The sequence below is a fragment of the Lutra lutra genome, chromosome 1 (genome assembly GCF_902655055.1).
Source record: "Lutra lutra chromosome 1, mLutLut1.2, whole genome shotgun sequence".
Classification (NCBI taxonomy): Eukaryota; Metazoa; Chordata; class Mammalia; order Carnivora; family Mustelidae; genus Lutra; species Lutra lutra.
The window spans coordinates 205198128-205219392 of NC_062278.1; the positions used below are offsets into that span (position 1 = coordinate 205198128).

General features: G+C 39.4%; 1 protein-coding gene and 1 pseudogene across 1 annotated transcript in view; both read left to right on the forward strand.

Annotated features, from left to right (window-relative positions):
* Window positions 1–21265, forward strand: part of PRKAR2A (protein kinase cAMP-dependent type II regulatory subunit alpha) — a 116199-nt gene that overhangs the window by 41775 nt on the left and 53159 nt on the right. The window lies entirely within an intron of this gene.
* On the forward strand, window positions 14098–14812 carry LOC125080586 (transcription factor BTF3 homolog 4-like; annotated as a pseudogene).

A 21265-nucleotide genomic window follows, 5' to 3' on the forward strand; every position in this document is an offset into this window, starting at 1 on the left:
CTGCTTGACCATTCTCTTAGGAATAAACATATACATATATGTGTGTGTGTGTGTGTGTGTATTTTTAAAGATTTTATTTGACAGAGAGACAGTGAGAGAGGAAACACAAGCAGGGAGAGTGGGAGAAGCAGGCTTCCCGCGGAGCAGGGAGCCCAATGCAGGGCTTGATCCCAGGACCCTGGGATCATGATCTGAGCCAAAGGCAGACGCTTAATGAGTGAGCCACCCAGGTTCCCCAATAAACATATTTTCTAATTTTCCAGATATCCATATTTCCATTCAGAACTCATTTTTAACGTCTTTTGAAATAATTTCAGACTTATAGAAAAGTGCAAGTGGAACAGAGAATTCTCATATCCACATTCCCCAAATGTTAACATTTATCACATTTGCTTTGTCATGTTATTTTTCTCTGTTAGGCACACACTTTTTTTTTTTTTTTTTTTTTTTTTTTTTTTTTTTCTGAATTGTAATAGTAGGGCTGGGAAGCATGAGGAGAATGAGGCATTTGGCTTGGACACAAAATTTGAGTGGGTACCAAAAAACTCAGGAATCAAGATAGATATTTTAATTCAATATTGAAATAAAAATTATTCTAAAATAATGTGTGACTACTATGAACATTTTAAAGATAGCATCAGTTATTGCAGGCATGATGCCCTTTTATTTCCTTTTTTAAAAAGATTATTTTTTTATTTAACTTTAAAAAATATTTATTTATTTGACAGAGATCACAGGTAGTCAGAGAGGCAGGCAGAGGCAGGGGGTGTGGGGGAAGCAGGCTCCCCACTGAGCAAGCTCCCCCAATGTGGGGCTTGATCCTAGGACCCTGAGATCATGACCTCTGCCAAAGGCAGATACTTAACCTACTGATCCATCCAGGCATCCCTATTTATTTATTTATTTTATTTTTTAAGATTTTATTTACTTATTTATTTATTTGACAGAGAGAGCACACAAGCCAGGGAGAGAGACAGAGGGAGAAGCAGACTCCCCACTGAGCAGGGAGCCCGATGCATGGCTCCATCCCAGGATCCTGAGATCATGACCTGAGCTGAAGGCAGATGCTTAACCAACTGAACAACACAGGCTCTCCTATGTATTTATTTTAGAGAGAGACAGAGGGAGAGAGAGCACAGAGTGGGAGGGGCAGAGGGAGAGGGAGAGACTCCACACAGAGCATGGAGCCTGATGTGGGGCTCCCTCTCACCACCCTGAGATCACAACCTAAGCCAAAACCATGATTCAGATGCTTAACTGACTACCACCCAGGTGCCCCGATGCCACTTTATTTCTAAATATTTCAGTTTGTTTCCTTTAAAAAAGGAGGGATGGTATTCTCTTACATAACCACAATACAGTGATCAAAATATAGGAAGAACTTTGGTATAATACTAGTACCTAATATCTAATATACAGATGTTTAGTTTTTATCAGCTGTCTACTGTAGTAGTGTTCTTTATAACAAAACAACTTTTTTTCTGACTCAGGATCTTATCCAGAATCAAACGCTGAATTAATTGTCATGTCTCCTTAATGACATGACAACTATGAACTAAACAGTGACATTTTTTGAACTAAACAAATTTTATCCTTCATGACTTTAACACTTCTGAAGAATGTTGACCATGTATTTTATAGACTGTCCTTTGATTTGGGTTAGTCTGTTATTTCTTCTTGATTAAATCCAGGTTATAAATTTTTAGTAAGAATACCACAGAGGTAAAAAAAAAAAAAAAAAAAAAAAAAAAAAAAAAGAATACCACAGAGGTAGTGCTATGTCCTTCTCAGTGCATTACATCAGAAGACACAAGGTGTCTTTTTTGTCCTATTACTGGTGGTGTCAGCTTTAATCACTTGGTTAAGGATGTATCTGTCCAGGTTACTCCATTGTAAAGTTTAATTATTTTCTAATTAGTGGTATTTTGTGGAGGAGATACTTTGAGACCGTAAAAATACTGTTTCTCTTCATGCTTTTGAGTATCTATTGATGATTCTTGCCTTGAACAGTTATTTACGATGATGCTTGCCAGATGGAGATTTAAAAAATTTTCCATCTCTCCTTTTTCTTTTATTGGTCAGAATTTTACTCTAAGAATGTATTACATACATATGTATTATGTATGTATTACATTATTAATATATATAAATATAAATATAAATCAATATTAATATATTTATATAAATATAATATAAATATATTAATATAAATTAATATAAATATAAGTTTATTAAATATAAATTAATATAAGTTAATAAAATAATATAAATTATAACATGATATTAATAATTATTAATATAATAATAATTAATGTAACAGTGTTATGATTAATAATTACATATTAATATATATTAATATATACCAGTATAGATTTATGGATTTTTTCTTCTATGAGTTATAATCCAGTACAATCTTTATTTATCTTGTTAAATACAGAGTTTTGTTTTTTCTTGCTCAGGTCACAGTCTAATGTGCATTGGCAGGGCTAGGCCTCTGCACCCACATATTCAGAGACCCAGGCTCCTTAAACCCCTAGAATTCTGAGGAAATAATTAAACCCTAATGTCTTAAGACATCTGTTGTATGCAGCAAGTTAATTTCTCTGTGATTCTGGAGTGGTACTGATTACATGCCATCCGTGGGAGAACTGAGGAATTAGTCTACTTACTTACATCATTGTATTAAGGGCTTAATTCTCTCAGGAAACCCTGGTTGGGAAGGGCTTCTCTGGAGACTCAGTCTTGTGCTGACTTCTCTGCAAGTAGTTGAAAGAGGAGGGAAGAGAACATGAACGATCCCATGGAGGATTTTAAGGGGTCAGGCTGGATTTGGCAACATTAGTCACCAATGTTCCATTAGCCAGAATGGTTCAGTATTGTCCCTAGCTGCCAGAGAGGCTAGGAAACGGTATAGCTGTGTGTCCCGTACGAAAAGAAAACAGGATTTGGTGAACTCAGAGCAATCTCTGAAATGCTTCCTTTACTCTGATTCTGTTGATAAAATTTTTTGTTTCATTTACCTATCTCCTGATATAGTATCTAGCACATAATAGGCAAAGTCTTGAAAAGTCCTTGAGAGAACTACTTTGGACCTTATTCAGAAACAATGGCAAGTTACCAGAGATTTTACTCATCTGGGAAATGATGTGGTTAGTAGTTTGTGTTTGGAAGATTGGAGCTTCATGGAAGGTAGTGGGGTGCTCTCTGGGGGTATTTAAAAAAATTTTTTTTTAAGATTTTATTTATTTGACAGAGAGATCACAAGTAGGCAGAGAGGTAGACAGAGAGAGATGGGGAAGCAGGCTCCCTGCTGAGCAGAGAGCCTGATGCGGGGCTCGATTCCAGGACCTTGAGATCATGACCTGAGCCGAAGGCAGAGGCTTAACCCACTGAGCCACCCAGGCGCCCCTCATTTTTATTTTATTTATTTGACAGACAGAGATCACAAGTAGGCAGAGAGGCAGGCAGAGAGAGAGGAGGAAGCAGGCTCCCTGCTGAGCAGAGAGTCGGATGCGGGGCTTGATCCCAGGACTCTGGGACCATGACCTGAGCCAAAAGCAGAGGCTTTAACCCACTGAGCCACCCAGGCGCCCCTCATTTTTTAAATTTTTAAAAAAGATTTTATTTATTTGAGAGAGTGTGAGAGAGAGCATGAGCAGGGGGAGGGGCAGAAGGAGAAGCAGACTCTCCTCTGAGCAGGGAGACCAGTTCAGGGCTTGATCATGGGACTCCTGGATCATAACCTGAGCTGAAGGCAGATGCTTAACTGACTGAGCCACCCAGGTGCCCCAGGGATATTTTTTTAAAGTTGAGGTTAGAGAAAGCATAGCGAGTGGATGTGAATTTCAAGAGCAGACTCAATTGTCTTGGTGCCCAGTTGAAAATGTGTGGGGGTGAGGGAAGGGTGATGTGGTGAGGCAGGTGGAGGAGGTACAGACAGGCTTCAGTGGTGATGGTTACAGGCAGACCTAGTACAGATTTGGTCTCAGCCATTCAAATGCAGACCTCCAAAGGCAATGAGAAATAGAAGTTTGGAGCTCAGGGACAACGTAGGGATATAGAAGTGGATTTGCTACGTGTGTGTGTGTCGTGGTGGTAGTAGCAGAAGCAGCAGTAGTAATAACAGTAGTGGGAGTTTAAGACTGCTACAAAGGTTTGTAGAGAAGATAGCCCAAGAAGGAAGCCAGGCGCTTTTCAACAGAAGGGTAGCAGTGAGAGTGCCAGTGAAACCAGAAAGGTAGGAGGAGAAATGAGCAACGTTTTGGCCTAGCCAGTGGAAAGGGGAATTCGAAGAAACCTGGGCTAGTGAACCATGTCAGCTGTATGGGAGGTCAAACAGAATGAGGAAGGGGCCGAGGGTAATGATGGTGAACTGCCAGCCTTTTGGTGAGGGAGGAACATGGCCCAGCTGCATTGGTACTGAGTTCCACTCGGGAAAAAGCTTTGTTTATCATCCGGTGTATCTTATGCTTTATGAAACAAACTGCCATTAAGATAATTTATTTCTGTATTTGCTAACTTTAAAAGCTTAGAAATATGTGTTTATTTTGTATCTTTTATGAAGTTAAACTCTTTCTCATGTTATCTAGTTTCTGTAGGTTGTCAGCATTGATACTTTTCAGACCTCTCCTCACCCCACTGGATGGGAAAGGCAAATCAATTTCAGATTAAAGAATTTACCTGAATTGGATGTGTTGTTTTGATTTAGAAATTTCTGAAGAATGTACAGTTTTCACAGACCGCACAATGAAGAAAATAAAGGTGTCCCAACTTCTCCTGCTTTGGACTCTCCTATCTTCGGAGTTGGCTTCTTTTAGTTTAGATCATTAAATGAGTTATAGTTTTACTCCCTAGAAGTCAGATGAAATCAACCACAAAAGTAGTAAAGAGAGAGAGAGCGTGTGCATGAGCAAAGAGGGGAGAAGGGAGAGGCAGAAGCAGACTCCCTGCTGGGCGGGGAGCCCAACACGACTCAGGGCTCAATCCCAGGACCCTGAGATACGACCTGAGCCAAAGGCGGATGCTTAACTGACTAAGCCACCCAGGTACCCCTGAGTTGCAGACTTTAAACGGTAAACTATATGGTATGTGAATTCTACCTCAGTAAAGCTATTAATTTCAGAAAAAGCTGTTATTTTTTAAAAAGTGGCATGTTTTCCTTTTTGTCCCCAGCTATTGCAGACTCAGTGCCCCCCTGAGTGTTTAAGCTATGGCCAAGCATGATTATTTTTCTGTTTTTTAAAAAAGAAAGTATAATTGAAATATAATTGACACACAGTGTTGTATTAGTTCCAAGTGTATGGCATAGAGATTGGACGGTTCTATTCACTACTCTTTGCTTACCACACTAAGTGTAGTCACCATACAGGATTATTACAATTTTATTCGCTGTACTCCCTATGCTGTACTTTTCATCCCTGTGACTTATTTTATAACTGGAAGTCTTCTTTTTTTTTTTTTTAAGGTTTTATTTATTCATTTGACAGAGACACAGCGAGAGAGGGAACACAAGCAGAGGGAGTGGAAGAGGGAGAAGCAGGCTTCCTGCCGAGCAGGGAGCCCGATGTAGGGCTGGATCCCAGGATCCAGAGATCATGACCTGAGCCAAAGGCAGCCGTTTAACGACTGAGCCACCCAGTCGCCCCCAAAACTGGAAGTCTTCTTTTTGTTTGTTTGTTTAATTTGACAGAGACACAGTGAGAGAGGAATAGAAGCAGAGGGAGTGGGAAAGGGAGAAGCTGGCTTCCCGCAAAGCAGGGAGCCCGCCTGGGATCCTGAGATCAGGACCTCAGCCAGCCGAAGTCAGCTACTTAACGACTGAGCCACCCAGGTGCCCCTATAACTGGAAGTCTTTATCTCTTAATCTCCTTTGTCTATTTGGCCCATACTTCTCTTTTTCTTTGTAATGACTCTTTGTACTTAAGTGGATTTATTTTAAATGGGAAAAAATAACAGTTTTAAAAACTTTTTAAAAAAAGACTTTATTATTTAGAGAGAGAACGCGCGCGCTCGCGGGAGGACAGAGAGGGAGGGAGAAGGAGAGGGGGGCACCCTGGTGGGGCTGGATCCCAGGACCCAAGGATCATGACCTGAACCAAAGGCAGGCACTTAATCACCTGAGCCACCCAGGGGCCCCTAAAAAGAACTATTAATGTTGATCTTAGAAAAGCACTTGATTTTGAACCTGGTTCAACAGATTTTGCCTAATGAAAGTACTGATAAACTGAGCTAGTTCTAAGAAATTATTCAGTCAGGACTCCAGATACAAATTTCTAGTGGTAGTTTTTAACTTCATTTAAAAAGACATTTTAGACATTTCAAGAAAAAAGGTGCTTTCCTAAACTTGCATGGATGTGAGTGTTATCTAGTTACCCTGCTAGCATCCCCCCGGTGATTCTTTTTTGTTTTGTTTTAAAGGTTTTATTTATTTATTTGACAGAGAGAAACACACAGAGAGAAGGAATACAAGCAGGGGGAGTGGGAGAGGGAGAAGCAGGCTTCCCAGCTTAGCAGAGAGCCTGAAGTGGGGGTCATCCCAGCATCCTGGGATCGTGACCTGAGCCCAAGGCAGAGGCTTAAGGACTGAGCCACCAGGTGTCCCTCTGGGTGATTCTTGATGCTAACCTCTCTACAGGTACCTGTGTGGCTGGCTGAGAGCATGGGCTATGAAGCTAAGGCTTCCTGCCATCGAACCTGGTTCCATCTTTGTTAGTAGAGTGAGTTATTTAACCCTGTCTTCAATTATTTTTCTATTAAATATTACCGCATAAAGCTTGTGTGAGAATTAAGTGACTTAATACCCATGAAGTACTCGGGCCAGATCCTGGCACATGTGTGTTAGATACTGTTATTCCATGTGCATGATTTCCAGCCTTCTTTGTCATCTTGATAGGCCGAATTTGCTTTGATTTCTGTATTGATTAGGATTAGGTTTGTGAGTGACAAATAATAGCACTTAAAGGAAGCCTGAAGTGTAGCAGCCCCGGATCAGTAGGACAGGGAGCTTCAGGAAGTTGTCAGGGATCTAGATTATCCTATCTGGCTTCTCTGCAAGCCTGTTCCTACTCTTTTTCAGAGTTAAAAGTCAAACAAGGGGCACCTGGGTGGCTCAGCTGGTTGAGCATCTGCCTTTAGCTCAGGTCGTGATTCCTGGGTCCTGGTGTGGAGCCCCTCACGTGGGGCTCCTGGCTCAGTAGGGAACCTGCTTCTCTCTCTCCTCCCTCTGCAGCTCCCCCGCTTACATTCTCTGTCACTCTCTCTCTGTGAAATAAAGTCTTTTTTTTTTTTTAAGTCAAAGGATAATTAAAACTGAAAGAGGGGGCGCCTGGGTGGCTCAGTGGGTTAAGCCGCTGCCTTCGGCTCGGGTCGTGATCTCAGGGTCCTGGGATCGAGTCCCGCATCGGGCTCTCTGCTCAGCGAGAAGCCTGCTTCCCTCTCTCTCTCTGCCTTCCTCTCCGTCTACTTGTGATCTCTGTCAAATAAATAAAATCTTTAAAAAAAAAAAAAAAACTGAAAGAGGATTAGTAATGTAATTGTTATTTGGAAATTTGAAGTTAATCTCAGGAGAAATAGCTGAAAGAGTTGATGTGGTTGCCTCTGGGGAGCAGAAATTGGGAATAGGGAGAGATGGGTTGAAGGATGGCCGTGTTTTGCTGATACTGTTTTCTTAGTTATAGCTTATAGTGCTATTTGACTTTTTAAAATCTGTGATATGTAGTAGTCTGATTAAAGACAAAATTGTTAGAAAATAAGGATTATATCATAATGTGTTTGTACAGCTTTCTTCACATAACACTGTATCTTGAAGATCTCCCTGTCCGTTCATGTTGGTGTGTTACATCCATTTTAATGGCTACTTAGAGGTTTGTACTCTCGCTACACCAACATTTCCTTCCTTTCTTTTTTTTTTTTCTTTTTAATTTTTAAGACAACTTTTCTTTTTTTCTGGCTGTTACATATTACACTGTGATGATTGTGATACATATATATATATTTTTTTTCATTCATATTCCTAGAAGTGGAATTGTTGCTTGGTTAAAGGCGGTTCACATTAAAAATTTTGACAGAAGCTGCCAGATTGTCTTCCAAAATTTTAAGATCCCTTTGACAACTATGTGGAGAGTAGATTGGTGTGGAGCAGAACTGGTGGTTGGAAGACACGTTTGGAGGCTGCTGCAAGTTATCCAGGCAAGAAAGGATGCACTTCAGGCTAGGATGACAGTGGAGCTGGAGAAAGGTAGACTGATAGGAGAAATAAAGTGGGAGGGAAAGCAGATGGAGTTGTTAATGAAGTAGGTGTGAGTAATGAAAGAGAGGAAGGAGTCAGTGGTGATTCAGGTGGACCAGTGACATCAGTTAGAGTTACTGTAGGAGATGAACCTTACTTGTCATGGCCGAACCAAATGACTTCATAGATACTTTACGACTCTGACATTTTATGATTTTGGGATCTGTGACAGCACCCTTATTTATAGATTGAATGATACCTTTCTGCTCTTCCCCAGTCTGAAGGGGAAAGAAAGTGCATGTAGATAACCAGCTTACTACTACTGAATATTGTTCTGCCATAGAATGGCTTCCAAAATGACCCTTGCTCCCCTCTTGACCCTCATCTCTGTGCTCTCGTCTCACATTGCTCATGCCATATCATACCCCTTTCATTTACTGAAATCACGGACTCACTCAACTCCCAGCCCAATTGTGCTGCTAACATCCTGCTGGCCCCATTTAAGTCCAGCGTGCCTCCTCTTTGCCTTTCCAGCAGTTGCAGGATGTTGTGTCCTCCTGAATCTTGCCCTACCTTAGTTGTGCTTGGATTATGTTCTCCAGGTTTTCATGACATGTCCTATTACATTCATAGTGAAGTTTCTGTTATCTTATTGATCACATGTTTGAATTTAAAACAGAGACTTTGGGACACTTGGATGGTGGCTGATTGAGCCACCAACTCTTGGTTTTGGCTCAGATCCTGATCTCAGGGTCATGACATGGAGCCTCGTGTCAGGGTCTGCATGCTTCGCGGAGTCGGCTTCAGACTCTTGTCTCTCTGTCCCTCCCACTCGTGCTCTTTCTCTCTCAAATAAATAAGTAAAACTTTAAAAAATAATAAAATAAAATAAAATAGGAGAGACTTTTGGAAATGTTTTTGATTTCTCTAGCATGATCTTAATATCACTCACCACATATAATATCCGACCTGTTTAAAACCATGTTTTAACTTTCAGGGCCCGTCAGCATTTAGGAGTTCCTTTTATCAGGAATCAGGAATTTTAGTTTCACTGATCACTGAGATGGCATTTGTTAATTTTTTGAGGCACATGTTTTCAGGCCAGGTTACATTTTAAGTCTTCTTATCCCTTATCAGTGTTTGTTTATAATGAAAATCGGGAGAACATTTTAGGTAGTGTTTTCTGTTGGAAGGTTTTCTTACACCTGATATGCTAGTTGAATATTTTGTCGGATCCATATAAAGGCTGATGTGATCTGTTTTGAACTCTCTGTAAACAGTGGTGAAATTAGAATAAGGTGATCTCTTTGACCGCGGTAACTGTTGATAGCATTCTCTGGATGCCTTGGCAGTTTATCTGGCTCTGACAGCAGCCGTTTCTCCTGGCCCTGTAAAACCTTAGAAGACGTGTACTAACTTAGAATTAAATTGCACAGAAGTCTATCAGGCAGCAGCATGTTCATCCACTCATTTATTCAAGCTAAAGCCCTTAAGACTCTTGTTTTTAATTATGTATTTTTCATTGCAATTCAACATTTTTTACCTTTGAACTCTTTCATAGTAATAGAGAATGCTTTAGAAATAAAAAAAATCATTTTATCTTTTTTGCATGATTTATGAATATACCGACTTTAAGTTTGCATTTATTTATTTATTTATTTATTTTTAAGTAGCGTGGAGCCCAACATGGGGCTTGAATTCAATGACCCTGAAATCAAGAGTCGGACACTTAACCGACTGAACCACCCAGGTGCACCATAAGTTTGCATTTTTAAATTTTAGTTTAATATATTAAATAAATTCAGTGAATTTCAACACATTATTTAATTTACTTTATAAACTATGCATGCCCTTTTTAATTTTAGCCATTCTGGCAAGGATAGGGTGGTACTTCACTGTGGCTTTGACTTGCATTTCCCTGATGATTGGTGATGCTGAGCATCTTTTCATGCATCTTGGCCATCCCCATGTCTTCTTGGGAGAAATGTCTACTCAAGTCCTCTGCCCATTTAAAAAAATTTTATGTTAACGTTATTTTTTATTTGAATATAGTTAATATACAGTGTTATATTAGTTTCAAGTGTGGATTATAATAATAGCAACAATTATGTACATTACTCAGTGCTCATCATGGTAAGTATACTCTTAATCCCCCTCACCGATTTTACCAATCCCCCCTCCCTTCTACATCCTCTCTAGCAACCACCAGTTTGTTCTGTGCATATGAATGGTTTTTTGTTTGTCTCTTTCTTCCTATGTTCATTTGTCTTCTTTCCTAAATTCCACATATGAGTGAAATCATATGGTAATTGTCTTTCCCATTTTTTTTTTAAAGATTTTATTATTTATTTATTTGACAGACAGATCACAAGTAGGCAGAGAGGCAGACAGAGAGAGAGGAGGAAGCAGGCTCCCTGCGGAGCAAAGAGCCCAATGTGGGGCTTGATCCCAGGACTCTGGGATCATGACCTGAGCCGAAGGCAGAGGCTTTAACCCACTGAGCCACCCAGGCACCCCTGTCTTTCCCATTTTTTTTTTTTAAAGATTTTATTTATTTATTTGACAGATAGAGATCACAAGTAGGCAGAGAGGCAGGCAGAGAGAGAGAGGAGGAGGCAGGTTCCCCGCTGAGCAGAGAGCCCGATGTGGGGCTCGATCCCAGGACACTGGGACCATGACCTAAGCCGAAGGCAGAGGCTTTAACCCACTGAGCCACCCAGGCGCCCCATCTTTCCCATTTTTTTAAAAGATTTTTATTTTGGGGGTGCCTGGGTGGCTCAGTGGGTTAAAGCTTCTGCCTTCGGCTCGGGTCATGATCCCAGGGTCCTGGGATCGAGCCTCACATAGCCTGCTTCCTTCTCTCTCTCTGCCTGCCTCTCTGTCTACTTGTAATCTCTGTCAAATAAATTAAAAAAAAAAAACTTTAAAAAAACATATATATATTTTTTAAGATTTTATTTATTTATTTGACAGAGAGAGATCACAAGCAGGCAGAGAGGCAGGTAGAGAGAGAGGAGGAAGCAGGCTCCCTGCTGAGCAGAGAACCCGATGCGGGGCTCGATCCCAGGACCCTGAGATCATGACCTGAGCCGAAGGCAGCGGCTTAACCCACTGAGCCACCCAGGCGCCCCAAATATTTTTATTTTTAAGTTATCTCTGTACCCAATGTGAGGTTCAAGCCCACAACCCTGAGATCGAGAGTTGATCACTCTACCAACTGAGCCAGCCAGGTGCTCTGTCTTTCCCATTTTTTTTTTTTTAAAGATTTTATTTATTTGACAGACAGAGATCACAAGTAGACGGAGAGGCAGGCAGAGAGAGAGAGAGAGAGAGGCAGGCAGAGAGAGAGAGAGAGAGAGAGGGAAGCAGGCTCCCCGCTGAGCAGAGAGCCCGATGTGGGGCTCGATCCCAGGACCCTGAGATCATGACTCGAGCCGAAGGCAGCAGCTTAACCCACTGAGCCACACAGGTGCCCCTGTCTTTCCCATTTTTTAGTCAGTTTGGATTTTTTGGTGTTGAGTTATGTAAGTTCTTTATATATTTTGGATATTAACTCCTTATTAGATACTTCATTTGCAGATATCTTCTCCTTTCAGTAGGTTGCCTTTTTGTTTTGTTGATGGTTTCCTTTGCTGTGCAGAAGCTTTTTATTTTGATGTAGTTTATTTTTGTTTCCCTTGTCTCAGAAGACATACCTAGAAAAATGTTGCCATGGCCGATGTCAGAGAAATTACTGCCTGTATTCTCCTCTAGGACTTACGGTTTCAGGTCTCACATTTAGGTCTTTAATCTATTTTGAGTTTATTTTTGTGTATGGTGTCAGAAAATGGTCCTGTTTCATTCTTTTCCTTGTAGCTGTCTAGTTTTTCCTGAATCATTGTTGAAGAGAGCTGTCTTTTCCCCCACTGTATTTTCTTTTTTTTTTTTTTTAAGATTTTATTTATTTGACAGAGAGAGGTCACAAGTAGGCAGAGAGGCAGGCAAAGAGATTGGGGGAAGCAGCCTCCCTGCTGAGCAGAAAGCCCGATGTGGGACTCTTTCCCAGGACCCTGAGATCATGACCCAAGTTGAAGGTAGAGGCTTAACCCACTGAGCCACCCAGGCGCCCTCCCCCACCGTATATTCTTGCCCCGTTTGTCATAGAGTAATTGAACATATAAGTGGAGTAAATTGGCTCTCTATTCTGTTCCATTGATTTGTGTGTCTGTTTTTGTGCTAATACCATACTGTTTTGAATGCTACAGCTTTGTAATAGATCTTAAAATCTGGTATTATGATACCTGCAGGTTTTATCTTCTTTCTCAAGATTGCTTTGGCTATTCAGGGCCATAAAAAAGGATGAAATCTTGCCATTTGTGACTACATGGATGGACCTAGAGGGTCTTATCTAAGTGAAATAAGTCAGACTGAGAAAGACAAATACCATATCATTTCACTCATATGTAGAATCTAAAAAACAGGAGAAATGAATAAACACAAAGCAGAATCAGACCTTATAAATCCAGAGAAGAAACTGATAGTTGCCAGAGGAAAGGGGGTGGGAAGATAGATTGGTAAAGGGGAGTGAGAGATACAGGTTTCCACTTATGAAACAAATAAGTCACAGTAATAACAGGCACAGCATAGGGAATATAGTCAGTGATATTGTAATAGCGTTTTATCATGACACGTGATAGCTACACTTAATGAGCATAGAGTATAGAGAAATTGAATCACTATGTTATACACCTGAAATGTAACATTATATGTCAACTATATTCAAGTTAAAAAATCAAATAATGGGGCGCCGGGGTGGCTCAGTGGGTTAAGCCGCTGCCTTCGGCTCAGGTCATGATCCCAGGTCCTGGGTTCGAGCCCCACGTCGGGCTTTCTGCTCAGCAGGGAGCCTGCTTCCTCCTCTCTCTCTGCCTGCCTCTCTGCCTACTTGTGATTTCTCTCTGTCAAATAAATAAATAAAATCTTTAAAAAAAAATCAAATAAAAACTTTTTAAAAGAACAGTATTTACTTCATGCAAACTAACCATGACTTTCTCCTATTTGACTTCAAACCAAGACCTCTTTTTTGTTTTGTTTAAAAAAAAAAAAAAAAAAACCTTGGAATTCTTTTTTTTTTTTTTTTTAAAGATTTATTTATTTAAGGGGTTGCCTGAGTGCTTAGTCATTTAAGCAGTGCCTTCAGCTCAGTTCATGATTGCAGGGTCCTGGGATAGAGCCTGCTGGTCTCCCTCTCCCTCTGCCCCTCTCCCTGATCACATGTAAGCGTGCTCTCTGTCTTTTCTCTCTCAAATAAATAAATAAATACCTATTCACTAGGAAAAATGTCAACTCTACTGAAAAGTTGGAAGAACAAGTGAACTCCTCCTAGTTGGACCACTTGTTAATGTTTTGCCACGCTTCACTTCCTTTATCTTTCACTTCTTGTTTATGTACCCATGCACATACACATATACATCGTAGTGTTAATTTCTGCTTTATATATATTTAATTTTTTTAAACTGTGGACAAATGGAAATAACAAAATTAAGCATTTAAAATTTGCAGTTTATAGAGGATATTATGCTAAGCAAAATAAGTGAATCAGAGAAAGACAATTATCACATGATCTCACTCATATGTGGAATTTAAAAAACAAAACAGAGGGGTGCCTTGGTGTCTCAGTTGGTTGGGCAACTGCCTTCGGCTCAGGTTATGATCCTGGAGTGCTAGGATTGAGTCCTGCATCAGGCTCCCTGCTCAGCGGAGAGTCTGCTTCTCCCTCTGCCCCTCCCCGTCTTGTGCTCTCTCTTTCATTCTCTCTCAAATAAATAAATAAAAATCTTTTAGAAAGATTTTTCTTTTTTCTCTGTCTCGACTGAGGCAGCCATCTTGTTCTTGCCGCATGCTGTTGTTAGAGGACCCTCCCTGCTTCAGATTTACCAACAGCACGGATCAAGAAAAGCTAGCCAAACTTCAGGCTCAGGTCCAGATACGGGGCAAGGGTACAGCTCGCAGAAAGAAGAAGGTGGTACATAGAACAGCTACAGCTGATGCCAGAAAACTCTAGAGTTCTCTAAAAAAACTGGCTATGAATAATATAGCTGGTATTGAAGAGGTGAACATGATTAAAGATGATGGGACAGTTATTCGTTTCAACAATCCCAAAGTCCAAGCTTCCCTTTCTGCTAACACCTTTGCAATTACTGGGCATGCAGAAGCCAAACCAATCACAGAAATGCTTCCTGGAATATTAAGTCAGCTTGGTGCTGACAGCTTAACAAGTCTTAGGAAGTTAGCTGAACAGTTCCCATGGCCAAGTGTTGGATAGCAAAGCAACAAAACCAGAAGACGTTGATGAAGAGGACGATGATGTTTTCCACATCTCAGAAAATTTTGATGAGGCATCAAAGAATGAAGCTAACCGAAATTTTTTCTGGAGTTTGGAAGCTGGCATGGACTAAATTTAACAAATCAGCTATGTGGTTCCAAAGTTTTACAGACATAGAGAACATCAACTGTTACTAGTTCAGTAATATAAATATTTTGTATATTGATAATGCTGTTTGTTCAGCATTTTTCAGTCATTTGATTTTGCATTTTGCACTTCCTCCCAGGATTTATTCTTTTGGTCAGAATATGAAGTGTTGGTGCAGTTTGAGGGTGTTTTCGTATTTGATTCTCAGTTTTCTGGTTTTTGTTTTTGTTTTGTTTTTGACAGACAGGGTCCACAAGTAGGCAGAGAGAGGAAGGGAAGCAGGCTCCCTGCCTCGCAGAGAGCCCAATGCAATGTGGGGCTCTCGGGGCTCGGGGCTCGATGCCAGGACCCTGGGATTATGACCTGAGCTGAAGGCAGAGGCTTTAACCCACTGAGCCACCCAGGCGCCCCTGTTTTTTTTGTTGGGGTATTTTTGGTTTGTGTGTATGTGTATGTATGCATGTGGGTATGTGTATATACAGTAGAGAGCAAATTGGAAAACAGTTCTATTTATCCTCCTTCTTCCCTTGGTAGAAAATAAAACAAATCTTTATATTAAAAAAAAAACCACAGAGAATCATAGAGGTAGAGAGGAAAAAATGAAACAAGACAAAATCAGGGAGACAAACCATAAGAAACTCTTAATCATAGGAAACAAACTGAGGGTAGTTGGAGGGGAGGGGGATCAGGGGATGGGGTAACTGGATAATGGACATCAAGGAGGGTACATGATGTTATGGGCACTGGGTATTATATAAGACTGATGAATCACTGAACTCTACCTCTGAAATCAATAATACATTATAGTTAGTTAATTGAATTTAAATTTTAAAAAGTTGCAGTTCATTGCCATTAAGTGCATTCATAACAATCACCACCATCTGTCTCTGGACATCTTTGCATATTGCAAAACTGAAACTCTGTACCCATTAAATAATAACTCCTCCTTCTCCCCTCCCCCTAACTCCTAGCAACCATGTTCTGCTCTCGGTATTTATAAATTTGACTGTTCTAGGTACCTCATGCAAGTAGAATCATACAGTATTTGTCTTGTGTAACTGACTTTATTTAGCATAATGTTTTCAAAATTCATTCATCAAATCTTATTGTAGCAAGTTTCAAAATTTCCTTCCTTTTAAAGGCTGAATGATATCCCATTGTATGTAAACCACATTTTGTTTATCTTTTCATTCATTGGTGGACACTTAGGTTGCTTCCACCTTTTGGCTATGTATGTGGGTGTGCTGTAATATCTCTTTGAGAACCTACTTTCAGTTCTTTTGGACATATACCCAGAAGTGGAATTGCTGGATCATATAGTAATTCATTTTAATCTTTTAAGGAGCTGCCATACTGTTTTACACAGCAACTGCACCATTTTATATTCTGACCATCAGTGCAAAAGTATTCCAATTCCTTCACAACCTTGCCAACCTTTATTATGTTCGTTTTTTTTTTTTTTAATGGGAGCCATCTTTAAAAGGTGTGATATCTTATTGTATTTTTCATTTGCATTTCCCTATTTTTTAAAAAGATTTTATTTATTTTTAGAAAGAGAGGGAGAGTGCGAGCTGGGGGAGGGGCAGTGGGAAAGGGAGAGAGGAAATCTCAAGCAAACTCCCCGCTGAATGCAGAGCCCCACACCAGACTCCCATCACACAACCCTGGGATCATGACCTGAGCTGAAACCAAGAGTCAGAGGCTCAATTGACTGAGCCATCCAGGTGCCCCTGCATTTCCTTATTGATTAGTAGTATTGGATATCTTTTCATCTGATTATTGGTCCTTTGTATATCTTCTCTGAAGAAAAGTCTATTCAAACCCTTGTCCATTTTTTCATCAGTTTGGTTTTTTTTTTGTTTTTTGTTTTTTGTTTTTTTTTTTGAGTGGTAGGAATTCTTTATTCTGGATGTAACAGATAAATTATTTGCAAATATTTTCTCCCATTCCATGGTGTGCCATTTCACTCTGTTGTGTGTTTTGATACACAGAAGGTTTTCATTTTGATGTAGTCCACTTTATGTATTTCTTCTGTTACCTACACATTTGATGTTAGAAATCATGCTAATTCTGATGTCGTAAAGATTTTCCCATGTCGGGGCGCCTGGGTGGCTCAGTGGGTTAAGCCTCTGCCTTCGGCTCAGGTCATGATCTCAGGGTCTTGGGATCGAGCCCCGCATCGGGCTTTCTGCTTGGCGGTGAGCCTGCTTCCCCCTCTCTCTGCCTGCCTCTCTGCCTCCTTGTGATCTCTCTCTCTCTCTCTGTGTGTCAAATAAATAAATAAAATCTTTAAAAAAAAAAAAAAAGATTTTCCCATGTCTTCATATGAGAGTTGTATAATTTTAGCTCTTAATTTTATGTCTTTGATCTATTTTGAGTTAATTTTTATGATGAAAAAGTAAGAGGCCAGCTTTATTTTTGTTGAAAAGACTCTTCCTTTTGTTTGAAAAGACTCTTCTTTCCCATTGGGTGATCTTGGCACGTTTTTGAAAATCAATTCACCTTGTATGTGAGGGTTTATTTCTGGGTTCTCCATTCCATGGGTCTGGTCCATATTTCTGTCCTTAATGCAAGTACCACATTGTTCTGATTACTGAGACTTTGTAGTAAGTTTTGAAATCAGGAAGTGTGAGTCTTCCAACTTTGTTTACCTTTTAAGTTTAGTTGGCTATTTGGGATCTGTTGAGATTCTACATGAATTTTATTTTATTTTATTTTATTTTTTTAAAGATTTTATTTATTTATTTGACAGACAGAGATCACAGGTAGGCAGAGAGGCAGGCAGAGAGAGAGGAACAGAAGCAGGTTCCCTGCCAAGCAGAGAGCCCAATGCCGGGCTGGATCCCAGGACCCCGGGATCATGACCTGAGCTGAAAGCAGAGGCTTTAACCCACTGAGCCACCCAGGCGCTCCAGATTCTACATGAATTTTAGATAGCTTTTCCCATTCTTATTAAAAGAATTTTATTTTTATTTTTTTATTTTTGTAAAGATTTTATTTATTTATTTGACAGACAGAGAGAGATCACAAGTAGGCAGAGAGGCAGGCAGAGAGAGAGGAGGAAGCAGGCTCCCCGCTGAGCAGATAGCCCGATGTGGGGCTTGATCCCAGGACCCTGGAATTATGACCCGAGCCGAAGGCAGAGGCTTTAACCCACTGAGCCACCCAGGTGCTCCAAAAATATTGTCATCTTAACAATATTATAGCTTTTAGTCTTATCATGGGGTGGCTTTCCATTTATTTCTCTTTTTTTCTAGCTTTATTTAAATACAATTGACCAATATGATTGTAGATATTTAAAGTGTACAACATGAGTATATATACATTGCAAAAGGCTTATTTATGTCTCTTTAATTTCTTCTAACAATGTTTTGTAGTTTTCAGTGTACAAATCTTTTCCTCCTTCCTAGATTATTTTCTTCATTTTGATGGTGTTGTGAATAGAGTTCTAAAAATATTTTCTTTTGGATTGTTCATTGCAGTTGTATAGAAATACGATTTCAGGTGTTGATTTTATATCCTGCAACTTTCTGTATTCGTTTATTAAGTCTAACGTTTTTGTGTGTGGATTCTTTAAGGTTTTACACATAGAAGATCATGTCATTCTATAAGCAGATAATTTTACTTTTTCCTTTCTAATTTAGATGCCTTTTCTTTTTTTTTTTCTTTCCTAATTGCTCTGGCCAGAACCTTCAGTAATATATTCAGTAGAAGTGGCAAAAGCAGGCATTCTGTCTTGTTCCTGCTCTTGTGGAGAAAGCTTACAATCCTTTATCATTGAGTTGGTGTTAGCTGTGGGTTTTTCATATGTGCCTTTTTCATGCTGAGGAAATTCCCTTATAATTCCCAGGGTTTTTTTTTTTTTTTTTTTTTTAAAGATTTTACTTATTTAGTTGACAGAGATCACAAGTAGGCAGAGAGGCAGGCAGAGAAAGTAGCGGGGAAGCAGGCTCCCTGCTGAGCAGAAAGCCCCATGCGGGACTCGATCCCAGTACCCTGGGATCATAACCTGAGCCGAAATCAGAGGCTTTAACCCACTGAGCCACCCAGGTGCCCCCCAGTTTATTTTTTTAAAATAATTTTCAACATACTGTCATGCTTTATTTTCATTTTAATTGTTCTAAAGATTTTATTTACTTATTTGTCAGAGAGAGTAAGTGCACAAGCAGGGGGAGTGGCAGGCAGAGGGAGAAGCAGGCTCCCTGCTGAGCAAGGAGCCCAATGCAGGACTCCATCCCAGGACCCTGGGATCACAACCTGAGCCGAAGGCAGACACCTAACAACTGAGCCACCCAGGCATCCCTCCCAGTTTATTTTTTATCATGAAAGAGTGTTTGTTAGATGCTTGTTGTGCATCAGTGAGACAGTAATGTGGATCCCCTCTTCCCTTTGTTCTATTAATGTGATGTATATTGCTTGATATTCTTATTTTATTTTTTTTAAGATTTTATTTATTTATTTGAGAGAAAGAAAAGCACAAGTAGGCAGAGAGGCAGGCAAAGGGAGAGGGAGAAGCAGACTCCCTGCCAAGGACCCTGGGATCACGACCTGAGCCGAAGGCAGAGGCCTTAACCCACTGAGCCACCCAGGCGCCCCCCAATATTTTTATTTTAAACAGCCTTGGATTCCTGGGATAAATCCCACTTGGTCATGGTGTAAAATCACTTTAATATGTTCCCAGATTTTGTGTGCCAGTATTTTTTTGAGGATTTTTGTATCTATATTCATAATGAATATTTTCTTTACTTGCAGTATGTTTGTTTAGCTTTGGTATTGGGTAATGGTGGCCTCATAAAATGAGTTAGGAAGTGTTCCCTTAGCTTTGATTTTTTGGATGACTATGAGAAGGATTAGTGTTAATTCTTTAAATGTTTAGTAGAATTTACAATGAAGACATCTGGTCCTGGGCTTTACTTTGTTAGGAGATTTTTGATTACCAGTTCCATCCTCCTATTTGTTATAGATTGTTGAGATTTTTCCATTTCTTCTTGAGCAAGTTTTACAAGTTTGTGTATTTCCAGGAATTTGTCTATTTCATGTTTCATCTAGGTTACCCAATTTGTTGACATATTGCCTTTCATAGTATTCTCTTAAAATCCTTTTTATTTCTGTGTATTCCATTGTAATGTTCCCACTTTAATTTTAGTAATTTGAATCTTCTTTTTTCTTGGTCAGTCTAGCTAGTAGTTCACTGATTTTGTTGATCTTTTCAAAGAACCAACTTTTAGTTTCACTGTTTTTTTTTTCTACACTCTATTTTATAGTTTCTGTCCACTCTGAATTTCCTTATTTCTGCTGCTTTAGGATTTAGTTTGTTCTTTTTTTCCTACTTCCTTAAAGTGTACGATTAGCTTATTAATTTGAGGCTTTTCTTCTTTTTAAATGTGGGCATTTATAGCCATAAATTTTCCTCTAGCATGACTTAACAGCACATCCCATAAGTTTTGGTGTATTGTGTTTTTGTTTTCAGTCATCTCAAGATAGTTTCTAATTTTCCTTTTGATTTGCATCTATACATTTAAATCAATATTATTGCAGTAAGTTGTTGGTAATGATGTTTTGCAATGATTTTTCCAACATTTTAAGATTTTATATACCCAGGCAGGTGCCTTGCACCATAGTTTTTAAAATTTCGATGTGTATTTTTTTCTTAGAAGTTCCAATTTTTTTTTCAAGTCTCCCTGTTTTGTTTATTTATGCTTCTGATTCCTGTTTTTATGTCTTTGTTTTAAACATGTTTTCATTTTATAATAGTTCTTAATCTTAATATCTAACATTTTGTTTGCGATATCCCCTGATAGCACCCATGCTAAATTTTTTCATTGTATCTTTAAAATTTTAGGTTGTATGCTAATGTTCAGCGGGATTTTAATCATGGAAATCCCATGAGGCCTGGGTTATGAGTTTAAGTTGGTATACATTTCATCTGTCTGCCTGAGTGACAGGAACACGTGTTGTAAATGATCAAAGGAGACTCTCCCACATCCCTCAAGCTAGAATGCAAGCTTCGTGAAACTAGGAGTCTTTGTTTTATTTACCAGGGCCTTCCAAATTGTCTACTACAGTGCATGCCACTTACGAGGTACCCTACCTGTATTTGTTGAACTGAATTTATCATCTTTGTTTGCTGGTGGGTGAATTAATTTTGACAGATCCATAGTTTTTTGTTTTTGTTTTTTTGTTTTTGTTTTTTTGACAGATCCACAGTTTCACTGAGGAAGTAGTAAGGGACTATTCTATCAGTAATGGCTAGAATTTTCTTTTGAATTTTTGCCTCTTTGTTGCTAACATGACTTTTACCCCATGCTATGCAAAAAGATAATTCTAGGCCTGTTATAGTAAATGAGCATTTGTCTCCTTCCTGGGTCTGTTTTTTGTTTTTTTCCAGAGGCCTCACATTAGTTGAGTTTGGCTCTCTGAGCCATCTTCTATTTGTTTTTCACTAATCTTCAAGTCTATCTTTTTATGGAGGATGAGAAGGCATATTTTACATCATTTTTTCAATAAAAATAATCAGATTAAGCTCTGAAGGGTAAAACCCACTTTGGGTAGGGTTTACTGAAAAAAAAATCTTTAAAAATATCATT